General features: G+C 36.2%; 1 protein-coding gene across 1 annotated transcript in view; it reads right to left on the reverse strand.

Annotated features, from left to right (window-relative positions):
* The window catches only part of LOC145669834 (beta-mannosidase-like), a 164,107-nt gene that overhangs the window by 135,835 nt on the left and 7,424 nt on the right, over positions 1-20,848 (reverse strand). The window lies entirely within an intron of this gene.

Genomic DNA, 20,848 nt, shown 5'->3' on the forward strand with positions numbered 1-20,848 from the left:
CTTTAATTAGTTGACAAATAATTAGTACCACTGATTATTCTAAGATAAGTGTCTTTCGAAAATACTGAGAGAAATCATGTTTTTAGTATGTGCACAAACAAAACAAATATTTTTATTTCTTGAAAATCAAGACCTACATGTGACATCATTCAAGGAAAGATAGGGTTGTCGTATGTTCGTACTTTGTACGGACTGTTTTGTATTTTGGGGTCTGTGTCCGTATCGTACAAAACATGAAATTTAAAAAGTCCGTATTTTACAGGCTTTTGAGCTGCCCGAAAATTTCCAAGTCGGGAATCGCTAAAATCTCGGGCGAAAGGAATTGTATTTTCATATTTAACTTATGGATCAATCCATCTGAAGTGGTCCAAAAATGGTGAAAATGGTTGCTCGACCATCTCCGAAAATTATAAAAATTTGAGTGTGACAAACCGTGTGTATGAGAAGATCAATAACATTATTCATGTTTGCGGAGGTGCAATTATTCCTAAATGGCGGCCATCTTTGTTGTCAGTGGAATGCCAATTTTTGCATTTACAAGCGTTTACGAAACTTACAGTTGCTCAGGACGTACGAATCAGACAAACACTAAACAAAAACTAACGTTTACAGAAGAGACTGAGGTACACGGAGAATATAAACTATTGCGCCCAAATAAATATGCAAGGTTGCAAACCAATATATGAAATTCCCAGAAAAACTACACAAAATTACACTTTTAAAGGAGCTGTATTTTGGAATGGCATAAAGTGGGGATTCATAAGATTTGTGCTGAATATTATTGCATGTAAATAGTTTGCAGAAATATCCACGGTTATGATACTACTGGCACCATAGATTTATGGGGATCCGAAAGTTGAAGTTTGTGATTTTGATGCCATGTTTGGGGCATCTCGGAGGGCAAAGTGCTAAAAATTGCTGCTTATGCCGCAAAGTAATGCTGTATGTGAATAAACTATTGCAAAAAAATCATGACTGATATTACACGGAGAAAAAAGTGAGGACATGGTAAAAATGCGGAGAAAGCACGTGCGTGATCATGGTTGTAACCCGGAAACATTTAAATGTTTGGATATGTTTTCTGCTAGATCTCGAAAACTATGCATGGTGCAGCAATTAGGCACGCTTTTGTTTGTGTTCAGTTGTGTAAAAGCTTGTAAGTGGTGTTTGTTCCATCTTTCTAGGTCCATGATCATTGCCACTTCTATATGGTAAGGGGGTTAGCTCCCCCTTGCACCCACGATACCCATCGTCAAACTGGACAGCGGTATTAAGACACTTAATGTATCAACAAAATGACATTCAAATCCAATCCCAGTTACGGAAGTTAATATGTTCAAAAGGCTGCGTTACATCTATCCTAACTATACGTAAAACTATATGAACTCACATAAAATAAAGGGGTATTTCCGGTTGACATGGAAAGTTGAAATTTAGCATGATTGTAGCTTTCGAGTACTAACCCACAGCAAAATTTTCAAAAGTTAATATTTTTAATTTTTAGGAGGTCTAAGGAGGGGATGAAGAAATTCTCTACGTTACTTAAATGAGCCCTTTTTTTGACTTATAATTTCATATTTTAGGTACTTGGAATTGAAATAAAAACTTGAAATTCGATATGCTTGTACGTTTCTCCTAGCGTTACTTAAGTAAATCACCAAAAAATTTTAAAAAAAAAAAAGTTCGGTCGTGGAGAGGTTTTATGGGGAACTGAAAAGTCTTCTCAATGTTATTTATATGGGACATCTACACCCCAAAATGTTTAGGCACTTCCGGCAGGATTAGAATGATGAAATTTGGCGCAATTGTGACTTCCTGGACTAACCCACAAGAAAATTGCCAAAAGTGAATATTTTTAGTTTTTAACGTATTTATTGAGGAGATGAAGTAAATCCCACGTTATTTAAATGGGTGTTTTCTTATGATACAAAATCTTATCTTTTAGATAGTTGAAACACAAAAAGAAACTTGAAATTTGGTAGAATTGTAGGTTTTAGAGATTCGAAGCCGTAGGCCTAGCAAACGCGCGAGTCTAGGGGCGGAGTCCCCAGCTAGCCAAAGACTAGTCTATCCTATATAACGCAACTTTGTGAACATATTAACTTTCGTAATTGGGATTGGATTTCAATGATATTTTGCTGATACATTAAGTGCCTTAATGTTGCGGTCCAGTTTGACGATGGATGTCGTGGCTGCAAAGAGGAGCTAACCCCCTTACCGTATAGGCGCGGTAATGATCATGGAGCTAGAAACATGAAACAAACGTCACTCGCAAGCTTTTACACAATAGAACACAAACAAAAGCGTGCCTAATTGCTGCGCCATGCATGTTTTTGAGATCTAGCATGAAACATATCCAAACATTTAATTTTTTCCAGGCTACAACCATCGTCACGCACGTGCTTTCTTTGCGTTTTTGCCATGTCCTCACTATTTTCTCCATGTAATATCAGTCATGATTTTTTTTTTTTTTTTGTAATAGTTTATTCACATGCAGAGTTACTTTGTGGCATAAGCAGCAATTTTTTAGCACTTTGCCCCGCCGAGATGCTCCAAAAATGCCATCAAAATCACAAACTTCAACTTTCGGATCCCCATAAATCTATGGTGCCAGTAGTATCATAACCGTGGATGTTTCTACAAACTATTTACATGCAATAGTATTCAGCACAAAACTTATGAATCCCCACTTTATGCCATTCCAAAATACAGTTCCTTTAAAAGTGTAATTTTGTGTAGTTTTTCTGGGGATTTCATGTACTGTATTGGTTTGCATCTCTATTTATTTAGACGTAAAAGTATATATTCTCCGTGTACCTCAGTCTCTTCTGTAAACATTAGTTTTTGTTTGGTGTTTGTCTGATTCGTACGTCCTGAGCAACTGCAATTTTCGTAAACGCTTGCAAATGCAAAAATTGGCATTCCACCGACAACAAAGATGGCCGCCATTCAGGAACAGTTTCGCATACGACAACGTGAATGATGTTATTGACCTTCTCATACACAAGGTTCATCACACTCAAATTTTTATAATTTTCGGAGATGGTCGAGTAACTACCGCTGGACCACTTCGTTTGGATTGACCCTTATATTTTAGTTACTTTTAATAAGTAGGTCATGTTTTTAAAATCTAATTTTTTTTATTCCAGGGTTCTTCTGGTTAGATTTAATATACGTAATTTAATTGCATGATTTATTATATTTGTGTTAATGAAAATAAAATAAACATAATAGTTTCCAATAATGTTTTAAGTATTACAGTAAACAATTGTGTGATAACCTAAAAAGATGATTTTTAGGTAAGAAATTTCAAAATATTTATTCAGTTTGGGCACCATATCTTTGATGGATCGTCATTTTAAGGCTTGTCCGTATTTTGGATCAAAAAATATGGCAACCGTAAGGAAAGAGACAGTGAATCTTATTGCGCCGCCAGCTGACAATGGCAAACAGCAAACTCTTTGTAATGGTGGTTACATTAATATTCTGCTTGTGCCGAAAAATTTTTACCAAAAGGGAATCGAACTCACGATTAGAAGTGTCGTGCTTTGTCACTTTAAAAGAAAACTTTCTGACTCTTACTGTCTCCCCTTACTAATGGACTCGATAGGGACACGAACACAGAAATTTCGAGGATAACTAAAATTCCTATCTTTGTCTTCAGAGGGACTCGAACCTTAATGGATTGCACCTCATGATCCGAAAACGAACGTCTGAGACCAGTCGACTATTGCCATAGGCAAGTCCTGAGTTAGCTGAATGTAGCTGCTAAGCTTCTTCTAAAGAAATATACCTGAATTCCCAAGACAATGGTATTCCTATCCCTTGCAATTTTTTTTCTCCTTTGTCTTTTTTATTCTACTCAGTGTTCGTAGGCTTCCATAAGAAAATTTCCCTCGACTGACAAAAAACGTTCCCTTCTCGTATCAAATTTTCCCTAGTTTGTTGAGTGCCCTGTGACAGAAGTTATGTGATAAGACTCATTTAACTTATTAATGAAAGTGCCAATCACATTTGAAGGGTACACAGGAAAAGGGGGCTCACTGCAATTTTTGCGGAAAAGCCAATATGGACACAACCTGTTTGTGCTAGTTTGTACTTCTAAATGTACTACGAATATTCTGAAAAAAGTGGCTCGTTGAAGACAGACAATTAAAACAGGGAATGAAGGCGCACGTCAAGATTTTAAATTGCTTCTCCTGACAAAAATGTAAAATATCAATTAGCCCCTTCTTTCCGTGTACCTTCATTTGTTTTTGTTTCTACTTTTAACTACTTCCTTCCTTTTTTAAACTAAAACTACATACAAATACGCTCAGCCAACAATGTGTTAATATTATGCTGCTTTGAATAGACGCACTCACACAATCATACACAAAGTATTGTTATTGTATTAGTTTATTTCTGAAGACCAAAAGAAAATTTAAGCATTTGTATTGTTAAGTCAGTCAGCGTGAGAACTTCCATGATTTTTCACGTTTTATCGAAAAATTTCCTCTTTCCCTTTTTGCTAAATTTACCTATGAAAGTTTCCTGGATTAGGGAAATTTCCCTCAAACTACAAACACTGATTCTACTATGGATGCGGGAACTATGTTCACTGTCTTACCGTTCATTAGAATTGTTCTGTTACGTATGGAAACGTAGGTGACAGAACCAGCATGTACTCAAATGTATACAGAGTTTCGGAATACTGTATCATTACGCATTTTAATAATACGTAATTTGAATACTATTTTTTTATATACTTAATAATATTTCAACATGTGTTATTATACTTAAAAGAAGAAAACACAGGAACAATTTTCCAGGATTGCGAAGTTTGGCTTAGGAGCTCGAACCTGGCATCTTTGGTTTACTGTTTCCGAAGACACCCGACGTTAGATTTAGAAAATGTTTGACTCAAAATAGCCCTAATTATTGCACTCATCCTTTCTGGAATAAGGTTACATCTTTCAAATCATCGATATCACTGTCCGTCATTGAATACAAAATTCACAGCCACTGTAGACTAACCAAGATCAACGAAGTTAAAAACCCCGAAGTTCGAGGCTAAACCTAATTCATCCATCACTTCATCGAGTCTTAAGATTTTAAGCTCGAAATAGCCAAAATCAATGTGGTCATCTTTTTTTGAAATAGGGTATTCATGATACGTTCGAATCAGTCCTCTGGCATGAACATACGATGTCTACAAAAATTCAAGAATGAGGGGTCATTCTCTTAGAAAGTAGCGCAATTTACATTCTTTTGCAATGTCATTTGTGTATAAACGAAGTTAATAATTATTTTGGAACTAGTATTTGCAGAGATTTTTGTATGTTATACACTGAAATCAGCCTCTATGTATGAATGTAAGTACCTAAAAAAAATTGCAATTAATAATGGCTTCCCCTATACCACATTAAAAATTTAAATGTCCGAAGGGGGTTGTTTTCAGACCTAAATGGCTGCACTCAATTTTGGAATTAAATTCAGATTACATTTTCTGCCAAAAATAGTCGAGAAGTCCTTCCAGACACTTCCGTGATGCCCGTAGATTTTGGTGGACTATGTGTGTGTGCCTACAAACAATAATTTCCAATTATGTATAAGTAGACGGGGGAAGTTTATGTCTAGTGGCTAGGGTAAGATGGTCTATTGAATAAAAACAGACGGAGGAGTAAGTTGGATAAATAGTACTCTTGCTGACATTTTTTTTAGAGGAGAAGGGATTATGAATGATAATAAGAAAGAAACTGGTTTTCATGTTAAGAAATGATTTAACAATATTTTAATTTGTGTAGAAAATTACGCTATTATAATCACCAGAAATATTTAATTATTCTGTTTTTGTTCTCCGTTTGTTTACTAACTACCTTTTTAGTTTCGTGGCTATACAGGGCGGAACGTTTAATGTTCTTCCTACAACAATTCGACGAGAAATTAAAGGGGCTGAATTTATTGGTGTCATCAACATAAGTTTGAATCCTGAAGATATGCCACAAGGAAAAGTTACAGACATTTCATATGAAGGGAATCCAGTTACCTTTCTTAAGTTCAGGGTTATTCTTTCCCTTTCAATGCAAGATTCGACAATACAAGTTACATAAATGTCAAATAGGTTAGCAAAGTCAGCGATCTTACTGGGCCAATGACATTTTCCTTTCTCTTGTGAGGTGCAGGTAGCTAGAGCCACAAAACTACTACCTAAGAACACCACCACAAAATAAAATAAAAATAAATGAAGTGGAGTGGCTGGGGATATTCAAATTTACCTAGAGATTTGAATAAAAAGCAAATTACACACATTTAACACTGATGTCTTCCCTCTTGGAGATAAAGGTTCTCTCCTGCAAGAGCCGCCACTCCATTAAATATGTCGGTAGAGCATAACAAAATTTAGAATAATGGAACAGCAGATCTCAGGGATAGCTGCATAACAACCATGGTCAATGATGCTACTATAGTGAGTCAGTTCAAATGTACCAAATAGGTTAAAAGAAAAAAAATTTAAACGTTAAAACTTACAGGTAGCAGCCTGTGTTTGAGCTCACTATACTCATGATTGTTATTATAGTTCCTAGGGCATTAAATTTCTCTCTGGGCTCCATGCCGAGAGCCAGTCAGCCATACACAAAACAAGGGAAAATGGTTCCTTGTATCACCCTCCTGAAAACAAAACATTCTCATTAGCAGTAGGTACTCACCCTGCAGCAATTGAGTTGAACACAGATTCTGGATAGAGATGATGGTTTTATTTCCAATATATAAACACATTAAAATGGAAGCTGTTGAGGTATACTCGCTCCAATAAACTCACACATTATTTCCTTTAGTAGTGCACCACTATTTACACTTACACAACTTTTATATATCATTATATATATATATATATATATATATATATATATATATATATATATATATATATATATATATATATATATATATATATATATATAGACACCATTCAACACTTCTTTTCCGTATTTAAAACAACAAAAGTGGGGAGGGTGATAGGTTGATAAAATAAGGTCTGGTTGACCTTTGAATTAAAATGAAAATAATAATATATATACAGATATCTTAACTCCTCATTTCTCGAAGAGTTTATAGTCTCTGAACTGTCTCAGAGGAGTTATCAATTTCACACAAAATTATGATATATATTTTTATCGAAATAATGGACGAGACACAAATCGCAAATTTGTAAATAGCATAGCTATTTTGTAGCACTGTTCCTGTAGTTAAAACAGATGTTTGACACACACACAGTTCTATATCCACGTCACAAGTCCTTCCACGTTCTTATTCCACCATGGAGGGTAAGTGTTCTTCACTACGTTAAATGACTGGATAATGCTGTATCCACTATAGGCATCTAGAATGTCCATGAAGCCATTCAAACTGATGCTGGTAGCCTTGTACATAAGTCCAAGGAAGGCTCTGTGTAATAGGCAATACAGGCCTTGTTAACAATCTCTACTAGAGATGTGCTAATTTTGTAGTGTCACTGGCATGATGAAAAAGAATAAAGCTTCCCCATATTTACTGGTGGGGTTTGGATAAGATATGCTCTTATCTGAACGTGACGGTTAGCACTTATTATGAAAAGTAAAAGTTATCGTAAGCGACGTTAATGGTTAAGCTCCATTAATAACAGCAGTTAAGTGTAAGTCTTCGATGCAAACACTGCAGTTAAATACTTTTGTGTAACACATTCTTATTAACACTCGAAGTGATATGTAGAATATAAGTTCACCACACACACGAGTTATAATATGGCTCACAGGAATCCACGGGGAACTATGTCCACACGCTCCTGGGTTAGACGCCACTGATAAAGTAAGAGACGCTAGCTTACATGTTAACACCACTGAATCTAAGAACGAACTCCCCCGTTTTCTCTCGAAAACAAGTATATCTATCGACAAAAACCAGGAAACGCAGAAACTCGCTTCGTCAAGAGTCTCTGACAAAGGTTTTTGTCCCTTCAGGCTATCTTACGGGTGGTCTTTTCTGCAAAACACCAGTTCAGCTGCTACTGGTGGCAAAACCAACCCTTCACCTCATTGACAGGTGCTGCTATATGCACCTGACGGATAAGTTTGAAACTTTCTGCACCTAGCAGAAATCTATGAGAGTTTATATAAACAAAATGTTTATCATACTTATTTCACACTTATGGAAAAGAAAATTACATATTAAAATACACAGAAATAAAGAACAATATTTAAACAATACATTGATATGTTATTCATACACTGTCATCTCTTCTAGAAGCAGAAGTCAGCCCAATTCCTGCGGCCGCCCTTCAAGCTGTCTGCTGCAATGGCAACCATGTTTACATGGAGAGAGATAGAGGAAACCTATTTATTTATTCTTACTTTTTGATAATTACAAGATCCAAACGTCTTGTACGAGTAGGGATCACGATGATAAAATAAATCAGGAATTTTGACGGTATTTCCAAGAACGTTTTTGAACTTAGTACGTAAATATTAATATTACACATAGAAAATAAGTCAAAACAAAGTAAACATTTTAAAATGGTGTTGCATCTTGGGAACAAGCTAAAGGTTCGCTGGCTGACGATTACCGGTCCTGGGTGAAGTGGGGGTGGAAGTGACGCTAGAGCTCGCTACATAGAAAATCACACCTATAGAAAACTAAAATTTCGCATGTAGAAGCGAAAAATTTTATGACTTTTGAAACAATACAAATGATGTGTTTCTACCGAGTGTATCCACTTCAGTGTGGTTCCATTAAGGAAGTTTGTAGGCTACTTCCTGTGTATAAGGAGTCTTACTTTTCCTTCTTCTGGTGATTTCTATACATGATGAGTTGTGTAGACCCTACATCTTGAAGTCTGGGCGACAAGAAGTCGGGAAAAAAAAAACTGCTGTCCATGCTAGCTCTGTCTTCCAACATACTAAAATGCATGCATGATTCCTATGGAATCTGCCAATTTCTTCTTTAATTTATCCATTGTATATGAATATTAATATAATTCTTCCTTCATCCCTTTTTTAATATACATTATACAAAGACTCGGTAATTAGATGCAAACCGTGAATACACTGTAAACAAGTCTATAAAGGAATAAACACAATTGAACAAATACAATATAATACAATATTGTATTAATATTTACGTACTATGTTCAGTGTTTTACATATCTTTACTCATAATAACTAATAAATATGCAATGAATATGCTACTAATAAGCAATTAATTTTACCACAAAATATATATATTTACATATCAATATGTAAATGTGCCCCTCATCTGCATTTCGATATGCAGATGATGGAGAAGGGCATGGGCCTTCTACACTCTCCAATGCAAGAACAGCTGACAAATTCATAACCTCGACATAATCGTTTCAACAAAATACTGTTGATGTACAATTCATTACCTTTAACAAGTTCATGATCGAAGAAGCTCAAAGCTAATGCCTCATCCTCAATTAAAAATTCTGCTTATGAGAAAAAGTGGTCATCAGTTTCCCTTGAGCTAACTTCTGATGATTATATTGGACAATTTCAAGCAAAGAATACATTGGAATCTGAGTGGCCCAAAAGTAGGTATACAGTCCCCCTACTGATCAGCTCACTGTATTTTATATCATTTCTTATTGTTATCGAACAAATCAGCCTTGTTTCTTTGTTATTTGTTCTTAACGTCCTTTTACTTATAACTTATTACCGGAACAGTCGAAACAAATAAAATTCACAAACTTGAAAGTTATACTTGACTAATGCAGGGGTGTATACCTACTTTTGGGCCACCCTGTATACAGCAATATCTCCAGTGCCAGCAATATCAAATTAAGACGGTATATTACAATTTATGTAAAAGATGTTGTCATGGCCCTAAAAATCAGCCGGACTGTATAAATGTATGTGTTAATATTGCTGTCATGAATAATGCTTTGGTGATCATTTGAAGACCAATTATGATGTATTGTTTCCTTAGGTTGTTAATAATTTCGCGTTCTTTCCTTGATTTCAAGTGGCCATCTTTTCACACATAAGGGATAACTTAGCGCCTTCGGTGTGTTATAAAGTAATATATTATTCTTGTTATTTATATCTACCACTCACTGTTCTGCGTAATAATTATGTACTAATGCATACCCTTTATAAATGCTTAAGTACTTGTAATTAGCTCATATATTCAATTGCTATCATTTAATTAATACGGTATGTCTTATGATGAGCCGTCTTTGTCTATACTATCCTGTGATGAATAATCTTACAGATATTCGCAGTTACTAGAATCTAGAATCTAGAACCGACAGAGTTCCCCTGTGTATATTAATGTGTATAGTTGGGTTCTTTGAACTCTCAAATTTTTTTCTAGTCCCCGTATATTTCTTGACTCAGTACACATTTGTTTGAAAGTAGCAGTTTACTTATCATCAGAAAGCATTGTTAGATTATAGTAATATTTGTAAGTTGATATTGAAAAATAATTTTCGACGCCATTTTGTTCATTGTTCTGTTGAGTCTGTGTACAAGTTGACAATGAATAGAAAGTTGTAAACAGAATAGAGTGTTTATCTCCTGTAGATGAGGCACCAGCAACATGATTCTTTATTTACCAAACAGTTTTCCTCCATTCAGGAAAAATGTTATATACACTTATATATATATATATATATATATATATATATATATATATATATATATATATATATATATATATATATATAAGTGAATAAAGTGAATATAAAGATCCGGAACGTTTATAAGAATGAGCAATGATGGAATTCTCAAATTTATTATCCAAGAATATTTGTGATCAGCTTAACAATCATAGTATTTAAAAAACACATGTAGTATATTAACCTACTTCATTACACCGGTTGAGGTGTTTCATAGTCTATAATCATATCATATAATCGAAGATTATAATTATAGCCTGACGAAATTTACATGAGACCACGAGGAAAGTATACTCTGAGTTGAGTTTGAGTTCAACGTTCCTTTCAGTAGCGAGGCTTTATAAGAGGGGACCTACTGATTAACGTGGAATCCGAACCACACGAGCTCCCACCGGGAATCGAATTCGGGTCTCACACGCCAAAGATGTGAACGCTAACCGCTTAGCCACGAAGAAGCGTTATAGAGCCATATGTCGCATGACCCCTTCCCCATGTGTTCTACTTGCACTAATTCCAATATGGCGGCTTTTCAGACGCCCTGCAGACTTAATTTCACCTTACACCTATTCAGTGGAGCTCTACATGCATTCCTCATAGCAAACATTTGACCTCAATCCCTCTACTCGTTTCAAAATTAACGTGGCATTTCTAGATATGTTTTACGTTCTGTCTTTGCACTTTGCCCTCGCTTATCTCCGACCCGGTATTAGATGTCTGCACGGGCTCGGGACGAGCCCGCAGGCCGGACTCGGGCCTGCAAAGCATGTATCACTTCGAGCCCGGGCCGGGCTCGGGAAGTGAAGTTTTAAATATAAAACAATATTTCTCGGGCCTTTCGGGCTTAACTTTGTAAATACACTGTACAACGATATTTATTGGTCTATTCTTTCTGGAGAACTTTTAAAGCACAACTGCAAAATTAAACCCGTAATTGCCGTAAATTAAAATACAATTTTGCGTTAATTATTAAGTTTCTGTATTCGAGCTTATTTGATTATTATATGAATTCGAGCCGGGCACGGGCTCGGGCCTAAATGCTAAAATATTTTTCGGACTAGGGTAGAGCCTCACATTATAGATTAACGGGCCGGGTAGGGCCCGGGCTAAAAATTTCGGACTGTGCAGACCTCTACCCTGTATACGGTCTGCCACTAAACACCCTCTTTTTCTCTGTTTCTTTTGTTGCTGAATCCAGTGCTAGCAATCATTTTCAGCAATTGACTTCACCAAATTGGAATGGTCCCTTATCAGTTTATTACGTCTTAAGGAACGTCAGTGCGTCCTTCTTTAAGAATCAGTTTCAGTTTAACAATGTTCGCAGAATGTGAACTATACTCTTTGTTTCCGAGATATACCCATAGATTCACCACAGAGAGAAATCGCCAACACTGACTTCAGGGGATCTTGGTGTCCCTAGGCTGTCACCGTTCTTATCAAATGCTTTCACAGCGATCACACCTTCCGCACAACTCCGCTTCTTCGTTATTACTAAATGGCACATTCTTCTTAATATTGTCTTATCGGCCTATATAGTGTTACTAATTCTAGATTCAAAACTTCCCATTTCCCTGGGCCACCCTGTCTAAACGGTAGAACTGAGAACCTCCTCTTTTTCTGAAATCAGGAATTAAGGTTGTTTCTTCTAACGTAAGTACTTGCACATAAATAGAAGATTTTTAGTGGAAAATAATGTTCACAAAGTGGAATAGGTATACAGGTGTTTGTACTTCAGACTTGTGCAGTACAGTGAGAGGAAAACTAGTTTAGGATTTTAAGGAGAATTCTTGGATAATATGCATTTTGGTGGGATCACCATGCCAAGACTGGAGTTGAGTTGAGTTGAGTTGAGTTTTACGTCCCGTTCAGCAGCGAGGCTATATGAGACGTGGACCTACTGATTAACGTGGAATCCGAACCACATGAGCTCCCGCCGGGAATCGAACCCGGGTCTCCCACGCCAAAGGCGCGTACGCTAACCGCTTAGCCACAAAGGAGCTCTAGCCAAGACTGGAGTGCAACATCCTCGGATGGTAGTGTCCTACTTAAATACGGGTGAAACAACCGTTTTTAAGGTGGTGGCATACGTTACAAGATACATGATACTCGGATATGTTGACATGCGGTACCATTTACGGACGGAAAGCTTTTTGAGGAGCTCAAGTTCAATATGAAGATAAATTATAATCTTTTTAAAATCACCCCTAAAATAGACTAAATTTATTAAAAATAATTTCTCGAGGGAGTTTGAACTTTCAGGACACCCCCTACCTACGTTCGTTCCTGTTTGTTTCTGTATATGATACTGAGATAGAACATTTGTCTCTTTGCAACACAAAATTTTGCTGTTTTTAATATGGCATAGCTTTTAAACAAACGTCCGCCTGATTTTCTTCTATCTAGCCATTTATTATACCAAGAACTGTTGGACAATAGGATGTTGATTTGGTGGCTTGGAGTTCAACCATTCAGCGTTAAGGCTATATGAAACACGGACCTACACTTAACTTGGGATCCAAACCACATAAGCTCCCATCGGGAATCGAACCCGGGTCTTCCACAATGAAGACAAGTACGCTGATATATAGCTACGAGGAAGGTGTTGGGCAATACAAGGGAAGTAGGAAATGGACTTTAGATTCAGACATAGGTGTAACTAGAGGAATCCCCCCCCCCTCCATAGAATACCATTGGAACACAAGTTGAAACTGTGGTCGTAGAAAGATTTCTTTTTAATTTTCGAAAGTAAAGAAACCACCCTTCACTATCAAATATCCTATAGTGCTGCCAAAATGTCTTGAGTCGTGGCAAAAATGCGAACTAAAACCCCACCCTCGACACACCCATGCGTTGAGCCAATAAGAGTTCAGCTGTTGCTAAATGAGAGAGCTGTAGCGAAAGGGAGTGGAATTCCTTCAGCCGATAGCAGCGCCTGGAAAGGAAGACTAGGTGTCAAGTCAGTGTGGTACATCTATAGTTATGTCAATGGATTCAAAATCCTAATTGTTTTTTGTCCCCTAAGTCTGACTAATATTCTACAGTAAGTTGCATCCATAAACCTGCACCAACGAAGTTTAACTATTTAATGAAATTCATAACCAAGTTCAATAAAGATCTTTGTTGCACTAACAACGTTCAACATTAACTCTCGATCAAGTGGTTGATGAACTACGTTTAGCTTTTAACTACCGATCTTCGTTGATCTTGGTTAATCTATACCGGCTGTGAATTTTGTATTCAATGACGATTTGAAAGATATACACTGCTTAGAATACGTTATTCGTTCACACTACGTAATAGAAGATCGCTGCAGTCCTTTTTCAATAAAGATTTCAGAAAGCAGTAGTTTTGATGTCATTGAGTAAAGTCTAATAAGAGCTGTTTTCCTACAAGAAGAAAGAAGTGTGTTTGAGCCTTTAAAATATTTTATAGTTTTGAAATAACATGCGCAATAAAATAAATAAAGGTTTTATACCAGAGGAACCTTTCGTCTTGTGATAGGTGTCTATTGATCTACGCTCACAAAAATACAAGTGCTATTGCTGGTCTGGCAGGTGATTATGTATTTCCAAGAACATAAATTGATAGTGAACGTATTGTGTCAGCATTTTAACGTTTTTCAGTATTCATGGTTTCCTGGTATAGTAGGTGCAATTGATTGTACCCACTTAGTGTTCTATAAATGTACAAACTGTGAATGGTACAGAGCTGCACATGAGAAATATTGTTACTCTGTAGTTTGACTTTGAACCATATTCCTTTATACGCTTCTTTTGAAACAGACGATATTTCAGATTTTTTATTTTTCGTTTCTTTTAGGTGACAGTGCGTAATTTCAGTACAAGAGATGATTCACGATTTTGGTGCTCTACATAAGAAGTTTGTCTGGAAAGTAATATCATATATTTTATTGTGAAGCAACTGTACGTTGCAGCGCGCGCTATCCGCCGGGGTCGATGGTAGTGTAAGTAAACTATCGAGCGACTGTTTGCTCAGTTGGCTCCGAGCACTCAAAGGTGAAGGACGAGCGATTTCTTAAACTTCTCTTACTTCTCTTGTACAAGTCGCGATGCAACATTCACTGGAACAAAGATACGCGATCAAGTTTTTCTTATACTCGGCAAGTTTGCAACGAAAAACTTTCCAATGGCTCAATAGGCCTTCGGTTATGGGTGTGTATCACAAAAAAAAAAAAAAAAAATTTACAGATGGCAAAAGGCGTTTCCGGAAGCTGTGAAGAGGTCGACAACGAAGCCTGCACTGCATGCCCGTAAACCTCCTCAAATGGCAAGAATATGACTCGTGTGATAGAACATTTGCAAACAGATAGTCGAGTGAATGTTCTTTTAATTGAAGATCTCGGTGCAAAAAGGGGACAACTCCAATTGTACATTGGGTTCAGTGTTGAAAGAAAAAGTGTTTTAAAAAATTAGTATTTGCACTTTAGCGCGCAAATCTTTTGTAAAGAAAGGTTTTACCCATATAGTAGTATCTCTCTTTGCAAAATCGTTTGGAGGGTAAAATGAAATAAGTTGAGTTCTGATCCATTGTTTTCCATCCTGAATCAAAATATACAATTGGAACTGGCCCATTTTTGCACCGAGCTCTTCAATTTCTAACATATTATTTTTTTCCGAAAACTATCGTCGTACGAGATTCTGACCAAGGCTTTGCACATGAGAAAAGTGTGCGCAATGCTTGTCTCAAGAATTTTGACCGACGACAAAAAAAAAAAAAAAAATTCCGCCCAGTGGAAATTTGTCAATATGTTTTGGGAATGTGTGAAAATGATCCTCACGTTATGGACAATGTTGTCACGAGCGATCAAACGTGGATATTCCAGTATGACCCTCAAACGAAGAGGTAAAGTGCCAAGTGGCACAACTTCCGCGTCCACTTGCCCCAAAAATAACAATTGAAGAGCGAAAGCAGCGTATGAAATAGCTTTAGACACACTTCCTGAACAGGCTTTTCAGGACGCGCCTTCACAAATTGGAAATCCAACTAGCAAAAATGTATCGATGCAGAGGGACAATATTTTGAAGACTTTTAACGTATATGTATTATTATTATTATTATTATTATTATTATTATTATTATTATTATTATTATTATTATTATTATTATTATTATTATTATTATTATTATGTAAATACAGTTTTTTTCCTACTTGTAAATTTAGGGACATTACTTTCCGAACAGACCTTGTACTGTCCATAATAGAGACCATAGTTTCCCAGCAATCGGTTATCGTGACACATTTTTCTGACTAACAATAACAAAAACAGCAGTAAATGTTTGTAATATACTTTTATAAGAGAGAAAATTAACGTAGTCATTTGAATATTGTTTTAGTACATTATTTACAGTGTGATCACAGTATAATGAGAGCAATTGGTTGTGTTCATATGTTGTTCATGTTCTTTAACACTGATTACTAGAAAGATGAAAATCAATTAGTGCACAGAGATGTAACAATTGTTGTTCATGACAGACATGATTCAATGTTTCGATTCACTGATCCGATTACAAGTGATTTGCATACGTAAAATATCTCGCAAATAAGTCACAAAAATGAGAATCGTGAATCGAAACAATCTAAAGCAGAGAACAATTGACTATTAATCAGTGTAAGTGCAGAATATGCGTATTCTTCAGAAAATATATTCATTTTTAAACAGTTTAATTGAAAAGTAGAAGTATGCCTACCTTCACCATAAGTGTAAAATGCAAGACATATTCCACGAGTCACTCTATTGTCTGCAAGATATGACTGTTACCTGTAAATGACTAATCTATACTAATAACCATTGTAATAAAAAAATTCTAGAAACCCTTTCTATAAAACAAACTTAGCTCAATAACGACAGAAATACTATCTTATTTGCTAAGAAAGTGCACAGATAGAAGGTCTAATGTAATCATTTTGCATTAGCAAGTCATTACGAAATTATTTAACGTACTTCGTGCGGTATCTTAGTAGAGTACAACAATGTTATTACAGGTTTATTGGGAGGAGAGATGACACTCCAATTTCAGTAGAGTTTCACTTTTTTAATTAGAACATAGTTAAATTATTTGTTAAATTGCATATACTTCTCAAGTCCATCACGATAATTGCTCTAATCGATCTAAATCTTTCAAAGAGGCAAACAGACTTACTTTACTCTCGTCTTCAAGAAAAAAATTTGCTTCAGCCAAACACTAAGATATCATTCCGTAAACGACAGCTTGGTCTTGCCACCTTTTTTGCAATGAGCGAGAGCCTGGTATATTGTAAGACATAAATGGGCTGTATGCAGAATTTCGATAATTCACAATCCAAAAGAATGGCGCTATCCATAGATTCCTCAAAACTAGCCTCAATGCTGTGTTCTTGCATAACGGAAACGAGAAACGTTCGATATCAGTGGTCCATTCCGTTCAGTTAAAAGAAACCTACGACAACATGAGACTACTTCTAAACTATATTGGCGATTCGAATTACAAATGGAAAGTCTGTGGTGTCAAAGTTCTGGGACTTGTGCTGGGAATGCAGATTGGTCACACGAAATATTGCTGTTTTTTGTGTCACTTGGACAGCAGAGCAAGGAAACACCATTTAATGGTCAAACATTGGCCTGATAGAGAAAGCTTCAATCCTGGTTTTAAAAAAAAGTGCCGCATGAACCCCTTGTTGACAAAGACAGTGTGCTGTTACCGCCCTTACATTTGAAATTGGGCTTCATGAAGAATTTTGGGAAAGTAATGTACACTAAGCACCAAAAAATTGCGACAGCTAACGCCCTGCAGTTAGGCCACCTAATATACACCTTCTTATCCCATAATCGTGTCAGGTAAATATACTCTACCTCTCTCCTCCTTTCTTCTCTCCTATACTAAATTAGCTAACAACATGAGGGGAATTCTTATTTCAAACTACACATGTATTATTTTCGATAAAATGAAATAACAAAACCGAAACGAAACAAGATTCATAGGTTGATGTAGGGAGAAACTGAAACACACAATGAAAAATTAAAACCAATGGATGCTATTACACAGAGATACATAAATGAGGCAGAGAGAAAGAAGAGGAGAGAAGAAGAAAAAGAAAAGAAGAACAAATAAAACTGTGGAATTCAAACGTATTAAGAAAAGAACCTCACATTATAAAGTTCCGTTTCCAGAAATCCAACAGTAATATAGAAATAACGTTTGTTTTTATACATTTTTCAGAACTATTAGAATATATAAGGATTCTTTAAACATTCATTATGTCACTTTCATAATGGATAGCATACTCAATTTCAAGTATCGTGGGTTTTCTCGGGATTACCCCGTTTCCTCCCACTTTCTTCATTCCACCATTTCACTCATCTCTCATCATTACCGTCTCATTTAGCATAACCGGCATAAACGTGGGACGTAAAACTTAAAGATTTTTTCAATTTCAAGAAGAACTGTAGATCTCCAAGACACATCTGGAATAATGTCAAAAGTTTAACACACATGCTTTGTTTCCGCGTGGTTCGATTGCAAATTCGGTAGTGTTCATTGGACATACTGTTCAAAAATACATTCTAATATACCCAGTAGATAGCATTGGTCATATCCTCCATTTCAGACTACTAATGCAAACTGAAAAAACAGCAGAAAAAAAGAAACGAAACAAAAAGAAAAGAGAAAGAAAGAAAGAAAAAATAGAAGAGTTCTATTTTACTGCTAAACTTCTATCAGAAATGTCCTGTATTAAAAGTCCAAACTGTATCGTAACGAAAAGTTACAAATGTTGGAAAGCAAAAGTATATTCCTCATAGATGTAGCATGTTTCAAATTTCAATGTGAAAAAAAAAACACATTGAATTATAGGATGGAAACAAATTTTGTGTCGAATTAGTATAAATAAAATTTTGTTTTCAAATAACCAAAGAGTTACCATTTTCTAGTCTTTTCCGAAGATTTATCTGTTCCGAATATCAAGCATTGATTTCATCTCTTCCGGATATAACTTATTTTCCACAGATAGAATGAACACGAGCTAAGAGCTCAAACGAATCATCGTGTCAGTCGGATGATGTTGGTTAGGTTATAGACCACCAGTGGGTCGAGGATTCAAACCCGTAATTACCCGTAATAATCCGGTAATTCGACTGAGACTCGGTAACCCAGAGGATAAAAAAGAGATTTTACTTATTCACTTGCGTTTCACTTCTGTCAGAGATGACCAGGACTGGAGATGTTATCCCCAGAGCACGAAAAGCACGACGCCGAAGTTAACAGTTAATTAGATTCTCCAGACCATGTATATCGGGCTTTTGCTCCGTTTCAACTTTGGAACATTAAGTGCGTGCGTGTGAGAGGGAGAGGGGTAGAAGTGAAAGATGCAAAGACAGGATAGGGAAACGTCAAGACAGAGAGAGAGAGAGGGGGACGAATATAAAATATGAAACATACTTATCATTACAGTGTATGATGTAGAACGCACACACTGTTTATTTAAATTATAGCCAGTGATGCCTTGTAAGTTTTCCATCAGATGATAAATCTCTGCAGTCATTATTTTATGCGACAAAATCATACGAACCTAGATTTTCCATTTGGAAGTCTGGCACGTTACCACTACACCACCGATTGCTTTAGTCAAACTTTATTTAACAAATGGTGTAGTGTTTCTTTCTGAGAACGATAACACGAAAAGTGTATACTGCAGATCAATGATGTCTTTGAAATGTTCTGGTAATTCCATTGCCCTTTCCCAACCAGCATTCCTAAATCGTCTCTATCATGATACAGGTGTTTGCTTCCACATTCTTATTTATTGCTTGTCCAGTATGATAAGCCGATTCTTCACAATCACTTTGTAAAACGTTTAACTTTGGCGTGAACAGGATTTGAACTTACGTTCGATAGCTCTCTTAATCATAATTCCATTACTTTACCCGTACACTATCACGCCATCTGAAATTACAACCCAAATATTACTTCCTTTAGCCCTGATCTCTGGAACTAACCTGTTTCTTCCTGTAACGTTATTTGCACCAAAGTGCACAACGATATTGATTTATTCGACGGCCTAGAGAGAAATTAGTGTGCACTGATAAAGGAAAAACATACAATCGAGGAAAAGATAAAGAAATAAAACATATTTTGCAGTAATTTCTCCATGCAAGTTCAAAAGTACGCAAATAATAATAATAACATATATTGTAATATTGTAAGCAACTATGTTTATGATTCCTAATCTCTTGAACCACCCGACCGATCTCTATCAAACTTTCAACATAGATAAGGTTCGGATCTGGGACGACTTTTGTCATTTCAATTTACAGGTGCAAAGTAGGAGCCGGAGAGAGGGAGATATATGTAAAAAAAAAAAAAAAAAGTGAAAATGAAAGTGGCTGTCTTTGTGACTTCTTCACTCGAACCACCCAACCGATCTCGATTAAATTTTCAAGATAGATGAAGTTCGGTCCTAAGATAGTATCTATTTATTTATTTACTTGGACGATATAACTTAGGGTTTGAGGGGAGAGAGGAGTTAAAAAGAATAAATAAAACTTGATAATTCGTGAAACAAAGGATCAATCACGATCAAATTTTTAACATAGGTGAGGTTTGGGCCTGGGTCTGAGATGATTTTTATCATTTCACTTTCACAGGAGAACTTGGAGGGGGGAATGGGAGCTGGAGATATATGAAATTAAATAAAACTTACTGGACTCTTGAACCACCAAACCAATCTCGATCAAATTTTCAACCTAGATGAAGTTTGAACCTGGGATGGTTTCTGTCATATCACTTTGACGGCGTAACTTAAGAGATGAGGAGGGGGAGCGACATTTAAAAAAGAACGAAAAATTACCGGTACAAGTGGCGAATCTATAATTTTCGGAGTCGATGAGATTAACAGTGACACATCTGATGTATGTTTTTCCTTTATTAGTGGACACTAATTTCTCTCTAGGCCGTCGAATAAGTCAATTTCGTTGTGCACTTTGGTTCATTCCAAAGATCAGGGCTAAAGGAAGTAATATTTGGGTTGTAATTTCAGATGGCGTGATAGTGTAGGGGTAACGTAATGGAATTATGATTAAGAGAGCTATCGAACGTAAGTTCAAATCCTGTTCACGCCAAAGTTAAACGTTTTACAAAGTGATTGTGAGGAATCGGCTTATCATACTGGACAAGCAATAAATAAGAATGTGGAAGCAAACACCT

The sequence above is a fragment of the Thermobia domestica genome, chromosome 14 (genome assembly GCF_964235325.1).
Source record: "Thermobia domestica chromosome 14, izTheDome1.hap1.1, whole genome shotgun sequence".
Lineage (NCBI taxonomy): Eukaryota > Metazoa > Arthropoda > Insecta > Zygentoma > Lepismatidae > Thermobia > Thermobia domestica.